We start from the raw sequence: 18,388 nt of genomic DNA, 5'->3' as shown, positions 1-18,388 counted from the left end.
TAGTCTTATAAAAAATGCCATCAGTATTTTGATAGGGATTGGATTGAATCTGTAGATTGCCTTGGGTAGTATGTGCATTTTAACAACACAAATTCTTCCAATCCTTGAGCACACTTTATCTTTCCATTTGTTTATGTTGTTTATGTGATGTCTTTCATCAATGTCTTATAGTTTTTTTGAGTACAGGCATTTTACCTCCTTTGTTAGATTTAGTCCTATGTATTTTAATATTTTAATGAAATTGTAAATGGGATTGTTTTCTTAGTTTGTCTTTCTGATAATCTATTGTTTACAGAAACATGGCCGAGTTTTGTTTATTACTTTTATATCTTGCCTCTTTACTAAATTTATAGATGAGTTCTAATAGTTTTTTGGTGGCATCTTTAGGATTTTCTATCTATAGTACCGTGTCATCTGCAGGGACAATTTTGCCTCTCCCTGTACAGTTTAGATTACTTTAACACTTTATCTTATGATTGTTGTGGCTAGGACTTCCAGGATTGTGTTGATTAAAAATGGCAGGAGTGGGCATCCTTGTCTTGTTCTTGATGTTAGAGGAAATACTTTCAGCTTTTCTCTGATGAGTATGATTTTAGCCATGGGATTGTCATCTATGGCCTTTATTATATTGAGGTAGGTTCCCTCTATACCCACTTTGTTGAAAGTTTTTATCATAAATGGATGTTGAATTTTGTCACAGATTTTTCTGCATCTATTGATATGATCACCTAATTTTTATTTAATTTGTTAATGTGATGTGTTACATTGATTTGTAGATATTGAAACGTTCTTGCATTCCTTTCCTTGGGAGAAGTCTGTTGATCATGATGAATGATCCTTTTATATGCTGTTAAATTTGATTTGCTAATATTCTGTTGATAATTTTTACATCTATGTTTATCAGTGATATTGGCTTATAGTTTTCTTTTTTATGTTGTCTTTTTCTGTTTTTGCTATTGGGGTGATGCTACCCTTAAAGAATAGGCTTGGAACTGTTCTTTCCTATCAATATTTTTGGAATAGTTTGAGAAGGATGTGTTTCAATTCTTCTTTAAATATTTGGGAGAATTTACCTGTGAAATTATACGGTCTTGGAGTTTTCCTTGTCAGTAATTCTTTGGTTAGTAATTCAATTTCAATATTGGTAAATGATCTGTTCATATTTTCCATTTCTTCCCAGTTCAGTCCTGAGAGAGTGTATGTTTCTAGGAATGTATCCATTTCCTTTAGGCTGTCTATTTTATTGGCATGTAATTGTTCATAGTAATCTCCTATGGTCATCTGTATTTCCATGGTGGCAATTGTAATTTTTCCTCTTTCATTTATGATTTTATTTATTTGGGACCTCTCTTTTTTTTTTTGATGAGTCTGGCTAAAGGTTTATCAATTTTGTTTATCTTTTCAAAGATCCAGCTCTTAGTCTCATTGATCTTTTCTAGTGTTTTTCAGTTTCTATTTCATTCATTTCTGCTCTGACATTTATTATTTCTCTCCTTCCACTGACTTTGGGTTTTTGTCTATTCTTCTTTTTTTAGTTCCTTTAGCTGTAAGGTTAGATTGTTGATTTTTCAGGTAGGGTTGTATTGCATTAAACTACCCTCTTAGAACTGCTTTTGCTGCATTCCATAGATTTTGGATCATTGTGTTTCCCTTTTCATTTGACTCCAGGTATTTTTTTTATTTATTCTTTGTTAGCATATTATCCTCCACGTGTTTGTATTTTTTGCAGTTCTTTTCCTTGTAGTTATTTCTAGTCTCATACCTTTGTGATCAGAAAAGATGCTTGATATGATTTTGATCTTAAATGTCTTAAGACTTCTTTTGTGGCTAGCATGTGTTCTATCCTGGAGAACATTCCACATGCACTTGAAAAGAATGTGTATTCTGTTGCTTTTAGATGGAATGTTCTATGTGTCTATATATCTATTTATCTATCAGTCTAAGTCAGTTCTAATGTGCTGTTGAAGGCCAGTGTTTCCTTATTGATTTTCTGTCTGGAGGATCTGTTCATTGATATATGTGGGGTGTTAGAGAGTTCCCTACTATTATTGTGTTACTGTCACTTTCTCCCTTTATGTTTGTTAATGTTTGCTTTATATATTTAGGTGCCCCTCTGTTAGATGCATATATATATCTTTACAGTTGTTATATCTTCTCTTTGGATTGATCCCTGTATCATTATGTCATGTCTTTCTTCGTTCCTTGTTACAGTTTTTGTTTTAAAGTTATTTTGTCTGATTCCCACCACGGATTCTTCTGCTTCTATTTGCATGCAATAGCATATTTCATCCCCTCTTTCAGTCTGTGTGTGTCTTTAGATCTGAAATGAGTCTCTTATAGGCATCATATATATATAGGTCATATTTTTTATTCAGCCATTGTCTTTTGATTGGAGCATTTTGTCCATTTACATTCAAAGTGATTATTGATAGGTAGGTATTTACTGTCATTTTGCTAATTTTTTTCTGGACGGTTTGTAGTTCTTTTTTGTTCCTTCTTATTTTGCTCTCTTTCCTTGTGATTTGATGATTGTCTTTAGCATTATCTTGGGATTCTTTTCGTTTGTGGTATCTATGTGATTATATTGATAATCTAAGTTCAAACAAATTCTTAGAAACTTGCATTTTTACTGCCCCACCCATGTTTAATGATTTTTGACTTCATGTTTTACATCCTTTTGTGTATCCCTTAATAAATACTTCTTATGGCTATAGATGATTTTATTACTTTTTTCTTTTAATAATCCTGCTTTATAAGTGTTACAAGTGGTTGATCTGTACCTTTATTCTATGTTTGCCTTTACCAGTGAGATTGTTTTCCTTTCATAATTTTTGTATTTCTAGTTGTAATTTTTTCCCACTTTGAGAAGTCCCCTTAACAATTCTTATTAAGAAAGCTCAGTGATGCTGAATTCTTTCAGCTTTTGATTACTTATAAAACTCTTTATCTGTCCTTCAAATCTGAATGATGGCCTTGCCAGGTTGTAGGATTTCTATCACTTTCAACATATTGTGCCACTTTCTCTTATTCTGCAAGTATCTGCTGAAGAGTCAGCTTATAGACTTACAGGAGTTTGATTTTATGTAACTGGTTGCTTTTCTCTTGTGCTTTTAAGATTCTCTCTTTAATTTTTGCCATTTGTATTATTATGTGCTTTGGTGTGGACCTCTTTGGGTTTATCTTTCTGTGTTTCCTGGACCTAATTGTATATTTCCCTTCCTTAATTAGATAAGTTTTTAGATATTTTTGCTTCTTCAAATAACTTCTTTGCCCCTTTCTTTTCTTCTCTGCAACCTCTATAATGTAAATATTAGTATACTTGATGTTGTCACAGAGGTCTCATAATCTATCCTCATATTTTAAAATCCTTTTTTTTTAATTCAGTCTGGGTGATTTCCACTACTCTGTTTTGCAGTTTGTTGATAAGTTTCCTCTGTATCATCTAATCTACTATAGATTCCTTCTAGAATACTTTTATTTCAGTTAATGTGTTTTTCATCCCTGTTTAGTTCATCTTTATAATTTCTAACTGTTATAGTTTCTAAAATTCTCACTGTGTTCATTCTTTTTAGTTCGTTGAGCATCTTTATGATCATTATCTTGACCTCTTTATTGAGTTGATTACTTATCTCCACTTCATTTAGTTCTTCTGAGGTTTTGTCTTGTCCCTTCATTTAGAACATATTCCTCTGTCTCCTCATTTTGCCTAATTGTTTGTGTTTATTTCTATGTATTAGGTAAGGTGGTTATACTTCCTGATCTTGGAGAAGTGGCCTTATGTAGGAAATATTCTATGGGGCACAGCCGCACACTCCCTTCTGTCACCAGAGGTATATGCTCTAGTGGTGTCCCCTTTGGTGGGCTGTGCAGGCCCTTATTGTGGCATGCCCAACTACTAAGGACTCACTGGTAGACTGCCCAATTGGCTGCTAGCCCACTGGTGGGTGGGGCAGGGTCCTGGTGTGTCTGGCGCCTGGACCCAGGGGTCAGGGCTGGTGCTGGCCACTCGTGAAAGGGTAATCCTCCAGTGCTGACAGGCCAAGGAGGCCTCAAAAATGGCACTTGCTAGTACCATTTTCCTCCCGGTAGAATGAGCTCCCAGAAATGGCTGCCATCATGTCTGTGTACCCGGGCGAGTTACAGTGGCCTCCTGCCTCTCTAGGAGGCGCTTCAGGTTTAGCAAGTGAGTCTGACCCAGGCTCCTTTCAAATTACTACCTTTGCCCTGGACTCAGACTGTGTGAAATTTTGCACATGCCCATTAACTGTGGAGTCTCTATTTCCCACAGCCCTCTGGCTCTCCTGTATCCAAACTCCACTGTCTATCTAAGCCAGGTATTCTGAAGCCTCTTCCTCCTGGCTCAGGGGAGCCCAAGGTGGGGCTTGGACCTCTCAGCCCTTGGAGAGGACCTCTGTAATTGCAATTATTCTCCCTTTTATGGGTGAACTCCCCAGAAGTATAAGTTTTGACGATTCTGCATCTCTGCCTTTATAACCCATCTTGTTTTGATTCCATCTTTATATCTTTAATTGTGGAAAATCTTTTCTGATATTCTTCAGGTTCTTCTCTTAGATGATTTCTCTGTAAATAGTTGTAATTTTGGTGTACCCATGGGAGGAGGTGAGCTCAAGGTCTTCTTTCTTATTCAGCAATCTTGACCATACCTCTGTGCCTCCTCTTTAGTATCATGTTGTCTGTGATCATGACTAAGAGAAAGTGATCATGACTTAGGAAATCATTAGTGTGCATTTCCTTTATAACATCTACTTACATCTAGAATAAATTCTTAATATGTCCCTGCAATAGTATCTGATCTCACTTAATGCACAAAGGGCAAAACATACTTCCTTATAATTGGGAAGCAGAAAGATGAATCTGCTTTAATATCATCTCTTGAATTAGAACAGAGAGATTGCTTCAATATTTTTAAGAATTTTTTTCTAACTTTAAAGCAAAATGGTGTCAAAATGCTAGAAGATTGTATTTAAAAGCCTATTTACATAGCATATGCTAAGCATATATTTTGAATTTTATGAATTTACTTCATTTAGAATTCCTGTTTTTGGAATTCTTATTAGACTATCAGTGTTCAATTCCTTCTGCCCATTTTGCTAACTCATGGGTTCCATAAATACTGAACCCCATGAATTGTACTGATTATAGTCTCTGTGCTCAGAATTCTTACTCTTAATTAAGTGGTGATGCTCATAAATTTCAGATCATGAATTTTCCAGGAAGCCACAGTTAGAATGCTTATCAGCCAATCAGATCTCTTAATTTTCTCTCTTGTTTTATAAAATGAAAAGTCACTGCTGTGTAACATTGAATGTGATGGATACAGAGGGGTTGTTAGTTTGGCCTCCTTTGTTTTTGGAAGCACTAATATTTTGGAAGATAAATAGTACTTGATGCTTCATTTACTTTGATTGTTTTTAATCTCAAGGTACTTTGGAAAGTTTATTATGCCATAAAGCTTGAGTTAGCTACAGCTTTTCACTTCTGGTCCAAATAAGCAACAATCATCAAAACTTCAGTAATTCAGAAACATTGTGTCATGGATATATCCACAAAACTATTTTAGAACGAAACTAATTATTGATTATCCCCAGGGCTTCTAAGATCAAGTGTGCCTCAGTATAGTTAATTATGCCCTTAGTTCTGCAGAGTTTTTGCAATGGCAAGTTCAATTTACTTAGCAAAAGTATTGCTTTGTAAGATTTGCAGATGAGTCAATTAGACAGTCATTAATTGGGTGGCCACTGGAAGTGTGGTGGGCCCCAGTTGGGAAATGGTCTATTCCAGTGGCTAATGTGTGTTAATGCCAGCATTAATGACCTTTGAGCTTTTCCCCTTGTATCTATGGGAAAACAAATCAAAGAACTATTCAAGGAAACATAGATTTTGCTGAATTGGTATGTTTTTCAGCTCAGAGATTAAGATTGCTTATTGAATGTACCAAAACCACAAAATTCCAGGGTAACATTAATAGCTATCATTAACTGAATAAAACTAAGTGCTGGAAAGGTCATGATTAATTTTCACTGTGTTGTATTTTCAATTTTTTTTTATTAGGTAAGTGGTTTTAGTCTCTTTAAGGAAGTCTATTTTATTGCTAATATATAAGAATTCTCAGCATATAAGAATTATTTTCAAAATGAAAGAATTACAGCATTTTTCTTTTTTTTTTAATCCCTTCCCACCCTCCACCCCCCTGGTAACCACAAGTCTGTATTCTCTGTCTGTGAGTCTATTTCTGTCCTGTATTTATGCTTTGTTTTTGTTTGCTTGTTTGTTTTTGTTTTTTAGATTCCACATATGAGCGATCTCATATGGTATTTTTCTTTCTCTTTCTGGCTTACTTCACTTAGAATGACATTCTCCAGGAGCATCCATGTTGCTGCAAATGGCATTTTTCATTTTAAATAAATTTCATATGTATATATGTGTGTGTATACATATATACATATATTAGATTTGAGTTCTTTACTATCTTTATATCTGGTAGTTTATCACTAAATGTTTTTTTACTTTCCAGGGTCAAATTTGAAACAGAAAGAAAAACAAATAAAGGCTTTGAAATAGGTTCTCAGTTTGATCTTAACTGTAGTTGAATCTCAGTCCCTGAGTGTTTCATAGTATGACTAGGGCATAGTAACACAAAGTATCTTGTCACCTACTCAGATATCTTGGGCCTTATTCTATTGGTATAAGTGGTCTTCCATGCATTATTCCTATCTTAAGGATTTTGTGAAGCTTGTACATTTGCTTTACAAATATTTTCTGGGTTGACTACAAAAGATGATACATTTATTGTCAGTTAAATTTTGTCACCTGTCTGGCTCAGAATTTCAGAGAGAGATCCTTATTTTCTCTAATATCTGTCAAAGCAAATATTGAAAAAAAATGAGATTAGCATTCATTCTAGATCACTCATTACAGCATGACTTAAAACTGGATTAGCTCTTGCAAAGCTGGCAGTGAAGACCAAGGCATTGTTTATTTATTTATTTTTTTTAATATTTTACCTTTTGACCCCCTTCACCCATTTCTCCCACCCTCTGACCCTCACCTCTGGCAACCACCAATCTGTTCTCTGTACTTATGAGCTTGTTTTTGTTTTATTTTTTTTCAGATTTCACATATAAAAGAGATCACATGGTGTTCGTCATTTGTCTTTCCCTGTCTGATTTATTTCTCTTAAAATAAGGCCCTTGAGGTCCATCCATGTTGTCCCAGTGGCAAGATTTTATTCTTCTTTGTAACAGTAATATTTCATTTTATACACACACACACACAGACACACACACAACATTTTCTTCATGTATCCATCCATTGATGGACACTTTGGTTGTTTCCATATATTCCATATATCCAGTAAATAATGCTGCAATGAGCATAACAGGGCATATATCTTTTTGAGTCAGGGTTTTCACTTTCTTTGGATAAATAACCAGAAGTGGAATTGTTGGACCATATAGTAATTCTATTTTTAATTTTTTTTGAGGACTCTCCATCCTGTTTTCCATAGTGGCTACACCAAGTTGCATTCCCACCAACAGTGTACAAGGGGTTCCCTTTTCTCCACATCCTTGCCAACACTTGTTATTTCTTGTCTTTTTGACAATAGCCATTCTAACAGGTGTGACGTGACATCTCATTCTGGTTTTGACTTACATTTCCCTAATGATTAATGATGCTGAGCATCTTTTCATGTATCTGTTTGTCATCTGTTTGGCTTCTTTGGAAAAATGTCTATTCAGGTCCTCTGCCCATTTTTAATTAGATTGTTATTTTTGCTAATGAGTTGTATGAGTTTTTAAATATATTTTAGATATTACTCTCTTATCAGATATATGATCTGCAAATATTTTCTCTCATTTAGTAGATTGCCTTTTTATTTTGTTGATGGTTTCCTTCGTACAGCAGCTTTTAATTTGCTGTAGTCCCACTTGTTTAGTTTTGCTTTTATGTAAATAATATTAAGGAGTTTATTGAAATTGTCTAACTTCTCGAGGGTTAACTAAAAAATTAAGAATATTCTCTTTTCTTGAAACACATGGTAATTAAAATAAAATCATACTGCGTCCTTATTTATGAAACTTATTCTGAATTGCTAATATACTTTGCTGAGTAAATTGTTATCTCTACTTTACCACTATTAACTTGAGGCAGTGTGGAAGTAGCATAATCTGATTTTCAAGAAGAATCTTTGTAATTAGTATAGTCATACTCTAAAAGAATCATATAATTACAAAATGAATTAGGTAAAGAAGAGAATATATCTAGATAAAAATTTGGCCTATAATGTATGTAAGAATGGATCTAGTTTTTAAAAATACCTTACATTGTGTTTTTAAAGCTTTATTTAAATTTATTTGCTTATCTATTTTATATATAGTAATGTGTGTCTGTTAATTGCCGACCCCCAATTTATCCCTCTCTGTCCTTTCCTCTTTGGTAACCATAGTTTTTTTCTAAGTTTGTGAGTCTGTTTTTGGTTTATAAATAGAATTTGTAGATGTAATTGTACATCTTTTTGTACATTTTACAATCTAAACAAGATGTAATTTTTTAAAGAATTCTTGTCAGGTAGAGAAGAATGGACAACCTTGATCCAACAAGGTTCGATATGATTTGAGATAAGATTTCAGTCTTTCTGAGGGACTTGTCCATTTCCTATTTGTCTTTACTCCTAGAGTCCCCTCAGAACTTTCACGTAACAACCTGATATTTCCAAAATATTCCCTAATTGATGACCCCTAAACAAGTTTTTGCTTCTCCTCCCTGGACCCATGCAATTGCCAGCAACCCTGAATTGCTATTGTCTGTTTTTTCCCATAGCTCCTTCTATTAAAATTGGCAAGTTTCTTAAGGGAGAAAATGCAATGTTTCCTTTTTCTTTGGAATCTTTGTTCCTCATCAGATTCTAGCTGACTTGGTTGTTCACTGATGCTTACAAAAGCTTTGCCTGTGTAGTATTTCATTCAGTTTTTAGTTGTTCTTACAACGAGGAATGTTTTCTAATATGGGCTACTTCCTCACAGACGGGAAAATCAGTTTGAGGCTTATCCATAAGGTAAATCCAAAGATTCATAGTGGTTTAAACGCAAAGTGTGAGAAAAAATAAAATTAAGAATGATCTTAAGATTTTTGGCTTGAGCCACTTAAAGAATAGACTTGTCATCAAATGAGATGTGGGAAAATACAATTGCTACAAGTTTTGAGAAGAGAATTAGTGATAACAGCTGAAGCTCAAGAATAGGAGCTGGACAAGAAATATGAATATAGGAGTCATTAGTCTACGGAGAAAATTTAAACATGGCTGGAAGAAATCACCAAGGATGTGAGTATAAACAGACAAGGGAAGTGGAATATGGACTGAACCCCAGGGCATTTCGATATTCAAGAGTGAGGGAGAAATGGAGGAATCAGCACAAAGCCTGAGGATAGGCAACCAGAATGATAAAGGGAAGACAATGAGAATGTGGAGTCCAGGAAATCATAAAACAAAATGCTTCAAGAAGAGAATGAACAGCTGCATTAAATGCTGCTCCTAGGTCAACAATAACAGAAACTGACCATTAGATTTAGAATCATGAATATTATTAAAGACTTTTAGAAAAAGCATTTTCAAGGAGAAAAAAATCCTCTAGAGTCGGTTTAAAAAAGAAATGAAGGGACTATTGAGAAGCAATGAGTATAGACAAGCCTGCAAGGAATTTTGTTGCAAAAAGAAACAAAAAATTATCTCAGTAAAGTGAAAGAAAAGAATAAAGGTGGGCTAGAAATAAAAATGCTAGAAAGTTATGTATCAGCCGAAGGGGAAGAGGTGGTGAAGACATTTTCTGAATACACTATCTTTAGAGCAGTTTTAGGTTCACAACAAAATTGAGTGGAAGGTAGAGAGATTTCTTATATCCCCCTCTGCCCCAACACATGCACAGCTTCCCCCCCTGATCAACATCCCCTACAAGAGTGGTTCATTTGTTACTATCAATGGGCCCACATGGACACATCATTATCATCCAAGGCCACAGTTTACATGAGCGTTCACTCTTGGTGCTATACATTTTCTAGGTGTGAACATACATGTGTATAATGACACTCTCCACCATTACAATATCATACTGAGTAGTTTCGCTACCCTAAAACTCCTCCGTGCTCTGCCTATTCATTCCTCGCCTCTAATCCTTGACAACCACTGATGTTTTTACTCTCCCCATAGTTTTGCTGTTTACAGAAGGTCATATGTATAGTTAGAATCATACAGAATGTATGTATGTATGTATGTATTATGAATGTAGCCTTCTCGGACTGAGTTTATTTTGTTCTAATAGGAAGAATAAAAACATGTGTCAGCTAAACGGTAGAATAGGGAAATGATCTTGTAAGGCAGAGGAGAGAAAGGCTGATACAATATTTTTATGGAACCACTAACAGACCCATTATTTATCCATTTAATCCTCACAAAACCCTTTAAAGTAGATGTTGTCACTATAACTACTATTAATACTGCAATTTTATATGTGGAGAGAGGGCGAGTCTATAATGTATTGAAATTCTGCCAGTTTTGGAAATTGCATGTGACCTTCAAGAGCCCAGCCTGCCTCGAGAGTCCATTTTAAGTGCTCTGCCCACCTTGGGCTCATGGTCACTTGCAGACATTTACTCCTGTCATAATTCTTGGCATTTCCCAAGGTCACCTAAATATTCCCCTTATGGTCTTTTATTTCCTTGAGCGCATCTTCTACAATGACCTCTTTCTGGACACTATTTTCATCATTTACTCTCATGATCATAATCTAGATATTGATATTCTAAATCACTGCTAATTCCACAATCTTATTCTCAAGTTTCCTTGTCTCTGACAGCTGTCTGTCTTTCCCGCTCACAGTCCTCTCACACTTCTTGACATCACTAGGACATCCTGGTTATTGTTCTTTATATTTTTCACTCTCTCTCAACTCTTTGTGCTCTTCTTTCCCCCCTTCCCCTACTTAGAGTTCATGGTCGACTTGGTATCACAATCATTGCCTCACATACAATCTCTGTTTCCTTATACCATGTCTCTATCATACTCAACAGGGAAAATCTCAGCTCTGACTAAATCCAGCTTTACCACCTTTCACCTACACTCTAAAAGCTCAGCCTGCCTGCAGAAAAACACACCCACAGTGTTTGATCATATTTTAAATTATTGACAATTAAACACAGGTGTAACCGTAAGTTTGCCCAGCAAGGCTATTACGCGTTCCCATGCCATTCACTCTCGCACTCTCCGAGACAACCATTTCTTGCTTTGCTCTCCCTCTCAAACATCCAGTATGCCTTCCTTCCTTTCCACATTTATTTTATGATCTTGCTTTCTATTTCATTGGGGAAAGCAGTAGAAATCAGAGCACTTCCACATTCTCCTCCCAGCAGTGTCCTTTTGCATCTGTACCCATGCGATCTACCCTCCCTCCTTTTCAACTGATGACTTTTCCTTGCTCCAAACTATGGAGAATCTATCTGTGGGTTAGATCCTCACACTTCGGGTCTACTCAAGACTATCCCTAGAATTTAGCCCCCTTAACATCTCTATATCATGGGTTTTTTCCCTCACAACTTCTTTATTCTCACCACTACTCAACGTATTTCTCATCTGCAAGAAAAATGATCCCTTGACCCAAACCCTCCTGCTGCTCTTTACATGAGAACGTCTTGAAAGAGCTCTATCTCAGTGTCTAAGCTCCTCTTCCCATTCTCTCCTAAATACACTCTTGCCATCCCCCACCCCAGCATCTCACCAGAAGATTTTTTGCCAAGGGCCGCAAGGATTTAGATTTTGCAAATTCAAAGATACATCCTCAGTGTCTATGTTACTTGATCTATCTGCAGAAAGGTCCCAACTCCTTGACATTTATCTTTATTTGGCCTTCAGATCTCACTCTTCATTTTCTTCCCACTTTGCTGGCTGACGATTGCAGTTCTTTGGATGGTTTACTTCATTTCTAATTAAATGCCCTAGGCTTACTCCTTATTTTCTGCACACTCTCCCAAATCATCAAGGTTTAAAGAGCAGAGAGGCCACATTTGAACTTCATGTGATGCCAATGACCCTACTGCACTTGCTCTCCATCCTGGCGGGCTCCTCACAGCACCACTATGCCCCTGCTCAGCCTCTTGTGCAAGGCTCTGGACTGACTAGATATGCTAGTTTTCTCATTTTTGGAAGCGTTTACATTTCCCACTGTTCCCGCCTTTTCTGAAAATGAGTTTAATTAGGATAAAGAGCTGACTAAAGAGCTGAAAGGAGAAAATGAGTTAATCCCTTTGCTGTCTGTATTTTTACTGTTTTCCTGAACTATCAAAGTGGGTATAGGGAAGAAATGTAAGTGATAAGGTGAATTGAAAGCTCTACTTACGGTTTTGAAAGATGGCATTTTTTGAATGGTGGCATTTTTCCTTGGAGGCTTAGAAGCATGAGCTTCATGGTTGCACTTTTCTGCAGGTAGGATGAAATGTGTCCATCCTACAAGTGACTGTGAGATAGTCCTCGGGAAGTCTTCTAGGGGAATAATTTGTAAACCTCAGTGGTCGATGTGGTAGTTTTTCATGGCATTGTGGCCTACAATAGACAAACATATTTTCTCTTAGTGGAATTTTTCTATGTAACTTGAAATTTTAGACGATTTTCTATGCTTTTTCTGACACGTGTAACATCTGGCATTGCAAATAATTCAACAGAAATTTTCATTTTTTAACGTGGTCCTTATTTACCCACGTATAACATGACTAACGTTTGGATGACATTTGTCTGTTTTTGTTATTTAGCTGCTTTCCAGCGATGCATTTGCCTTTCTCCTCTCCTGTGTCTCTACCTGACTTCATGGTAACAGGTGCCGCTGCACAAACACACCCAGACACACACACACACACCAATGAAGGAGAAAGCTTTTCACAGCACACATGCCCAAACTGTGCTAGTTTCAGTTAAATAGATTTGGCTATTGATGCCACGGGTCACAATGCAATTTAGAAGCAATTAAAAGGTAATGAATGTGCTGAACTGAAACCTCTGCCTAGAAGGCTTTCTCTGAGCACACGGAGAAACTAGATGGATCTGTGTGTCTCTCTTGTCCCCTGCGGTAATGTCTTTAGGTAAAACGGTGATGTCAAGAGCTACCAATACCTGTCTCAAATGAGTGAAGGATAATTGTGATTTTTTTTTTTTATTCCTGCAGTGTTTACATAGAGTGTTAGGAACACTTCATTGGTACAACAGCTTAAATTATCCTACAGGTAGTTATTAAGCATGGACTAATTTAAAAATCAAATTGCCATTGTGAATATCTATATTTAAAGGCACTCTCATGGCAATGTGCTTCATAGTACTGAATGATGATAGTCTGTAATGGTTTGTGATGAGTGCACTGGGAGAGAGGATTGGCTACTCGGACGTTTTCCACAGGCTCCTGCACGGCCACCTGTAGGATGAATACCCTAACACACGCGACAGAATAGCCCGTGTGCTTAGTCAGTCACAATACGCCCCAGACACTGACAAAACAAAAATTCTGGCTGTGATTTTAGGCATGAAGACACCAGATAATTTGTTCAGACTGTGAAGATGTAGCTAAAGTAATACGTTGCCATTAGATTATTTTCATAAAATGAATAGGTTTCTGCTCTAAGAATAATTTTCTGATTAATGCTATCATTAACTGTGTATGCAGCCCCTATTCAGGGTGTGGTCTGTGGTATCCGTTCTATGATCATCTTGAATATGACTAAAATAACTTAGTAACTATGTTACAAAATTCAGAACTCAGCGTAACATCTAGCCCACGCCTCCCACATTTTAATTTTCATTATCTTGTTTTCCTTGTAGCCTTCAGATTAGAGTCCTGAATAATGTCTAGTCAAGAAAAGACAGATTCTTCTTGAAAAAAAAATCATGCCATTTTTAGGCGAATTGCTTAAAAAGGCAAACAGGAAAACAACATAAAAGAGCCATTTTAAAGGTCGCTTCGCTGACAAATTGCCTATTTTAAATGGAGAGTCTCCTAAACATTGCTGTGGTTCTCCAAGTCCTATTCTAAATTCTATTTATGACTTTGTGCTGCCATTACACCTGCCACTGGCAGAAATCAATAAATATAGACAAAAATATCAAAGTATCGGTGTCTGTTGATGCCACTTAAAATGTCCCCTAGAACACATGGTGTTAACTCTTGTACTCTCTCCTACTACAGCATCTGTATCCTTCATATATTTTTGACTGTTCATTTATAGAAACCACACAAACATTCACTTTAACTAAACAATACTAATTTCAGCAAGCAGACACTTACAGAGAATGTACTATTTGCTGGACGTACAAGTAGGAATTGCAGAAATCCATGTGTTTAGGTGCAGAAAGTGTAATAGGAAATATACAAGTAACATCGTAGCACTATCTCTGATCTTTTAAATTGTGTATAAAAATCTAGAAAATAATCATTTAAGTCTAAAAATTCCACTTTTTTAGCAAATTAATAAATTTTTGTTGATTTACTTAATCTCATGAAAGTTTAGTGTCAAGCAACTATGTTCTAGATTCCATAGCAGGATTTGCTTTTAATTATCTGGATAACAGGAGTGGAGACCTTGATTGATAAATGTTAGCATGTGTATGCTGTGCTGCCTTATAGACCAGGCAAATAATTCCTCAAATTTGAGTTGGCTTTTAAGAATTATTACTAGGTAGAGGTCTTCCTATGTGTCATTTTGAACAATCAGTCGACACTAACAGTCAATAAATAATCTTATAATGCCATTTATGATAAATATAGCTAGGAGACATTTGTCTTTTTTCAACATTGCTAACTCGTTCTTCTGGAATAGGTTCCTGGTTGACCTCACTGTGCTATACCCACAGCAGAGTCATTTCCTTTAGGTTCACACACTTGCCCACATTTAGTGCTAATGGTATTTTATCATTTTGAATACTTGCAAAGTATCTTCTTCCCAAAGAATTTTGAAAAATGAAAAAAAGAACAAGTACATAACATATTCGCAGTCCCTAAGAGTGAGTTAAATAAGGACCAAGAGCAGAAAAACAAGAAAAGGTGATATAAAAGTTATAATAGTCAACAAAAAAGAAGCAATGATCAAAGCAGGTTATCTATCCATCCATCCACCTGTCTGTCTGTCTATAACAGAATTCATAGCATGGTCAAAGTAAAAAGGGACGTGTCAAGAGGAAGAACTGGGACTGGGCAGGCAAAAGAAAATTGCTTGGGGAAAAAAATAAATTGCTAGTGCTGAGAAACATTGGGATGCTCATTCATTCGTTAAGAAAATTTATCAACTTTCCCTTTTAGAATGTGTATCCTTGGTTGAACCCATGGATTTCCATATGGAGAGAAATGCAGAGTAATATTTTTCTTGCTTTTGATAAGAATCTGAATAAAATACAGTGATTAAGAGCAGTAACATTTATGATCCTGACAGAACTTAATTCGTAAACCAAGTATTTAAATTCTACAAGTTGAATTTATTTATATGAAAAATAGAGACAATGATACTTACAGCTCATAGGAACTGACCTACAGGAGTGCTGTAGAATTAGAGGAGAAAATGTTTATAAAGCACTTTGTCCTTCACAATTATTGTTGTTTCTTTGCTCTCCTTGTTTTCCATACAGAAAATAAGGGCACTCCTTTTTTATACTCCGTGATGCATACCTCCTTCTATGAATGTATTACTGCTTCAGACAAGGCACTATCCAGTTGTCAAGGATAGCAGTTTAGATCCAATGATAGAGTCAGTTTTCATGTATCTCATCTGGTCACCTGTTTTTGAATATGTGCAACCTATTGGTTCATTTTAACATGGTCTAGGGAAAAAAATGTCTTCACTGACTGACATCTGTCAAGCTCCCTTAGAGGATACACTTTTGTAGTGGCAATAGGTGAATTAGGATATCTAACAATATTTTATACGTAGTTCCCAGAGTTCAAATTACAAGTCCAACAATTGGTTTTCATGTAGACCTGTGAGAAAATATATAGGCTTGGTATCCAAACTTTTATACTCTGTTGGGCTAGTTCAATAAAATCATACTTATTAATGGTTTAAAAATAAGGTACTTAATTTTAAAATTAGAGATACAGAGAATGCTGATTCAATTAATAGAACAGCCTACATCAATTTTTACCCAGAACACTGGACCTTCAAGGTACTCAATAAAAACAATCTTTTCCTAATTAATTTTAGAAAATACTGTATGGTGTTTGCCTGCTTTAGTTTCACAAAGTAAATCTAGCATATAAAATATTCAAAAAGAACTGAATAAAAAAGCTTTTTAAAATCTTTACTAATAGCCTTAATGGCTAGAGGTGGTTGATCTGGGGATTACTGATCTGCTTTGTATCATTGGGTTCTGCCTAAATTCTCTTATCCTCAGCACCAAACAGTTCCCAGCTGATGTTGTTGTGACTTTGTTAAATTAACATTTATTAAATAGAGCCCGAGGGTGACAGGGTGTTGGAAGATGAGCCATGGTTCAATGAAAGACAGCGAAGGGAAACGTGACATAGAGAAACTTATTATTCACAAGTCCTGGAGGAGCTGGACTGCACACTTGCAGGGACCACTCATGGCAGGGTGCAGAGAGTGGGGCAGGACCTGGGGCGTGGGCCTGTTTTGGATTCGTGTGTAGAGTGCCTTGGGGCTCCCCAGTTAAGGGTAGACTTGTCACTTCAGACTAAGAGGAGTGGGGTTTTGGTGAGCTTCTCAAGAAGTCTTATCTAAAGGGTGCACAGTGGGAAGGCCCTGAGAGGTGGGGGAAGCGCTTATCACTAGGGGGTCGTTAGGGGAGTCATATCAGGAGCTTAACATTTACCTGTGACTCTGTGGCTCGTATCTACTTGAAGGAGAGGACAGTGCCAGTTCAAGGTCTCTGCAGGCCGCTGAGCCACACAAAATGGAAGCCAAGATGACAATATTATGGAGAAGTTCCGCTAAACTCTCTATAGATGTGATTAACTGAAATTTCTTGCATTATTATTTATATATCTCTAAATTAAGATACTACATTTCTTGATGATGTCCACTTAAATGCAAATATTTAGTTGAAAGTTTTCTTTTAGCAAGCATTATTATTATTATTATTACTACTACTACTACTACTACTATAATACTATGTAGAAGAGAGTAAAGCCATCTGAGAATAAAACACAAGCCATAAAATATCAACACATTTACTTTCCTGAGCTGGAAATCTGGAATTTATATACAGTTTTTCCTCCATCATCTACTGCACTCCATCAATGTCCACCTTCTATTGACTGAACCTCAGAAATCCCTAGTGTTGTGCTGGAGCCAGCAAGTGTTAGATCAGGAGAGCTGGTTGTGTACAGCTCTTCGCAATCCTGCATTCAGTGGTAACGCAGTCTGACGCTGATAACGTAGTTTGAAACCGTCCATGGTGGGGGCATTCATGCATCACAGAAGTAGGCAAATGGTACAAATCAGGTATGGTTTTAAGCTAGTGACACATTCACCAGGACACCGCTCCACACATCTTGGCTCTCGGCTCCCCTCCTCTGCACTCTTACAGCTCAGTGGTGGTTCAGACTTCCTCATTCCTTACATGGAATATTGTAACTTGGGCCTCATCATTTAAGTATATTCTCTACATAATTATCATATTCCCCTTCATTAAAAATATATAATATTTTAATGAGTAAATAAAACATTTCATTTTGTTTTCCTGGTTGATTCCTCAGTCTCCTGTTGTCTACAGATATTATCTAAACTCCTTCGTAGATCTTAAAAGACTCCTTATAATCTGGTAATACCTTCATTTTCAGTTTTGTAAATTTTTTCAGTGGCTTTGAAATTCTTTTCATAACTCAGATGGCCCTGCTTGTCCAGTCAAAATACTCTCTCATCCATTTCTCCAACAAGCAGGATCCTCATCTTTCAAAACATTGGAAATACCATTTCTTGTCTGTCAAGTATTTCCTGAATAGCCTGACTTATGTAAATTGCTGTCTTCTTCCTGTCCTCCACAATTTCACATGTAATTTTAAATTCTCGTATCCAGCTGATTACAATGAATTGTAACTGTCTGTTTATATGGCTGCTCTCTCCACTGGATTGTGAGTTTACTGACGTGTTGATAGGTACAGACTGCTGAACTGATGGTTCTAAAGCCAAACATTCTTACTGCTGATTGTAAGCTGGGGGAGCAGAGAAAAAATAATAGGGACAAATGTGACAGACCTTCTCTACAACTTTGTCCAGGACCAACTCTTTATACCACATGATGAGAAACAGAATTTGGATGATCCAACATTCCTTCATAAAATAAGCAATCTTTTTTAAGACATAGGCATTTAAACTGAGCTTACGAGAG

General features: G+C 36.3%; 2 long non-coding RNA genes across 5 annotated transcripts in view; one reads left to right on the top strand and one right to left on the bottom strand.

Moving 5' to 3' along the window:
- Window positions 1–18,388, bottom strand: part of LOC140698281 (uncharacterized) — a 189,924-nt gene that overhangs the window by 7,112 nt on the left and 164,424 nt on the right. The window contains exons 5-6 of one of the 4 annotated variants that reach the window (XR_012075949.1): window positions 12,408–12,610; window positions 6,797–6,878 (exon numbers count right to left, since the gene is read on the bottom strand). The exons of 1 other annotated variant lie outside the window; for it this stretch is intronic. This is a non-coding gene — a long non-coding RNA (uncharacterized lncRNA). Of the gene's footprint in view, window positions 1–6,796; window positions 6,879–12,407; window positions 12,611–16,869; window positions 16,938–18,388 lie in introns of those variants that run through there. 2 more of the 4 variants (XR_012075948.1, XR_012075951.1) reach the window with 2 other exon arrangements.
- The window catches only part of LOC140698282 (uncharacterized), an 84,555-nt gene that overhangs the window by 30,982 nt on the left and 35,185 nt on the right, over window positions 1–18,388 (top strand). The window lies entirely within an intron of this gene.

The sequence above is a fragment of the Vicugna pacos genome, chromosome 9 (genome assembly GCF_048564905.1).
Source record: "Vicugna pacos chromosome 9, VicPac4, whole genome shotgun sequence".
Lineage (NCBI taxonomy): Eukaryota > Metazoa > Chordata > Mammalia > Artiodactyla > Camelidae > Vicugna > Vicugna pacos.
The sequence above is the reverse complement of the archived record's forward strand: the minus strand, read 5'-3'. Positions and strand labels throughout refer to the sequence as shown.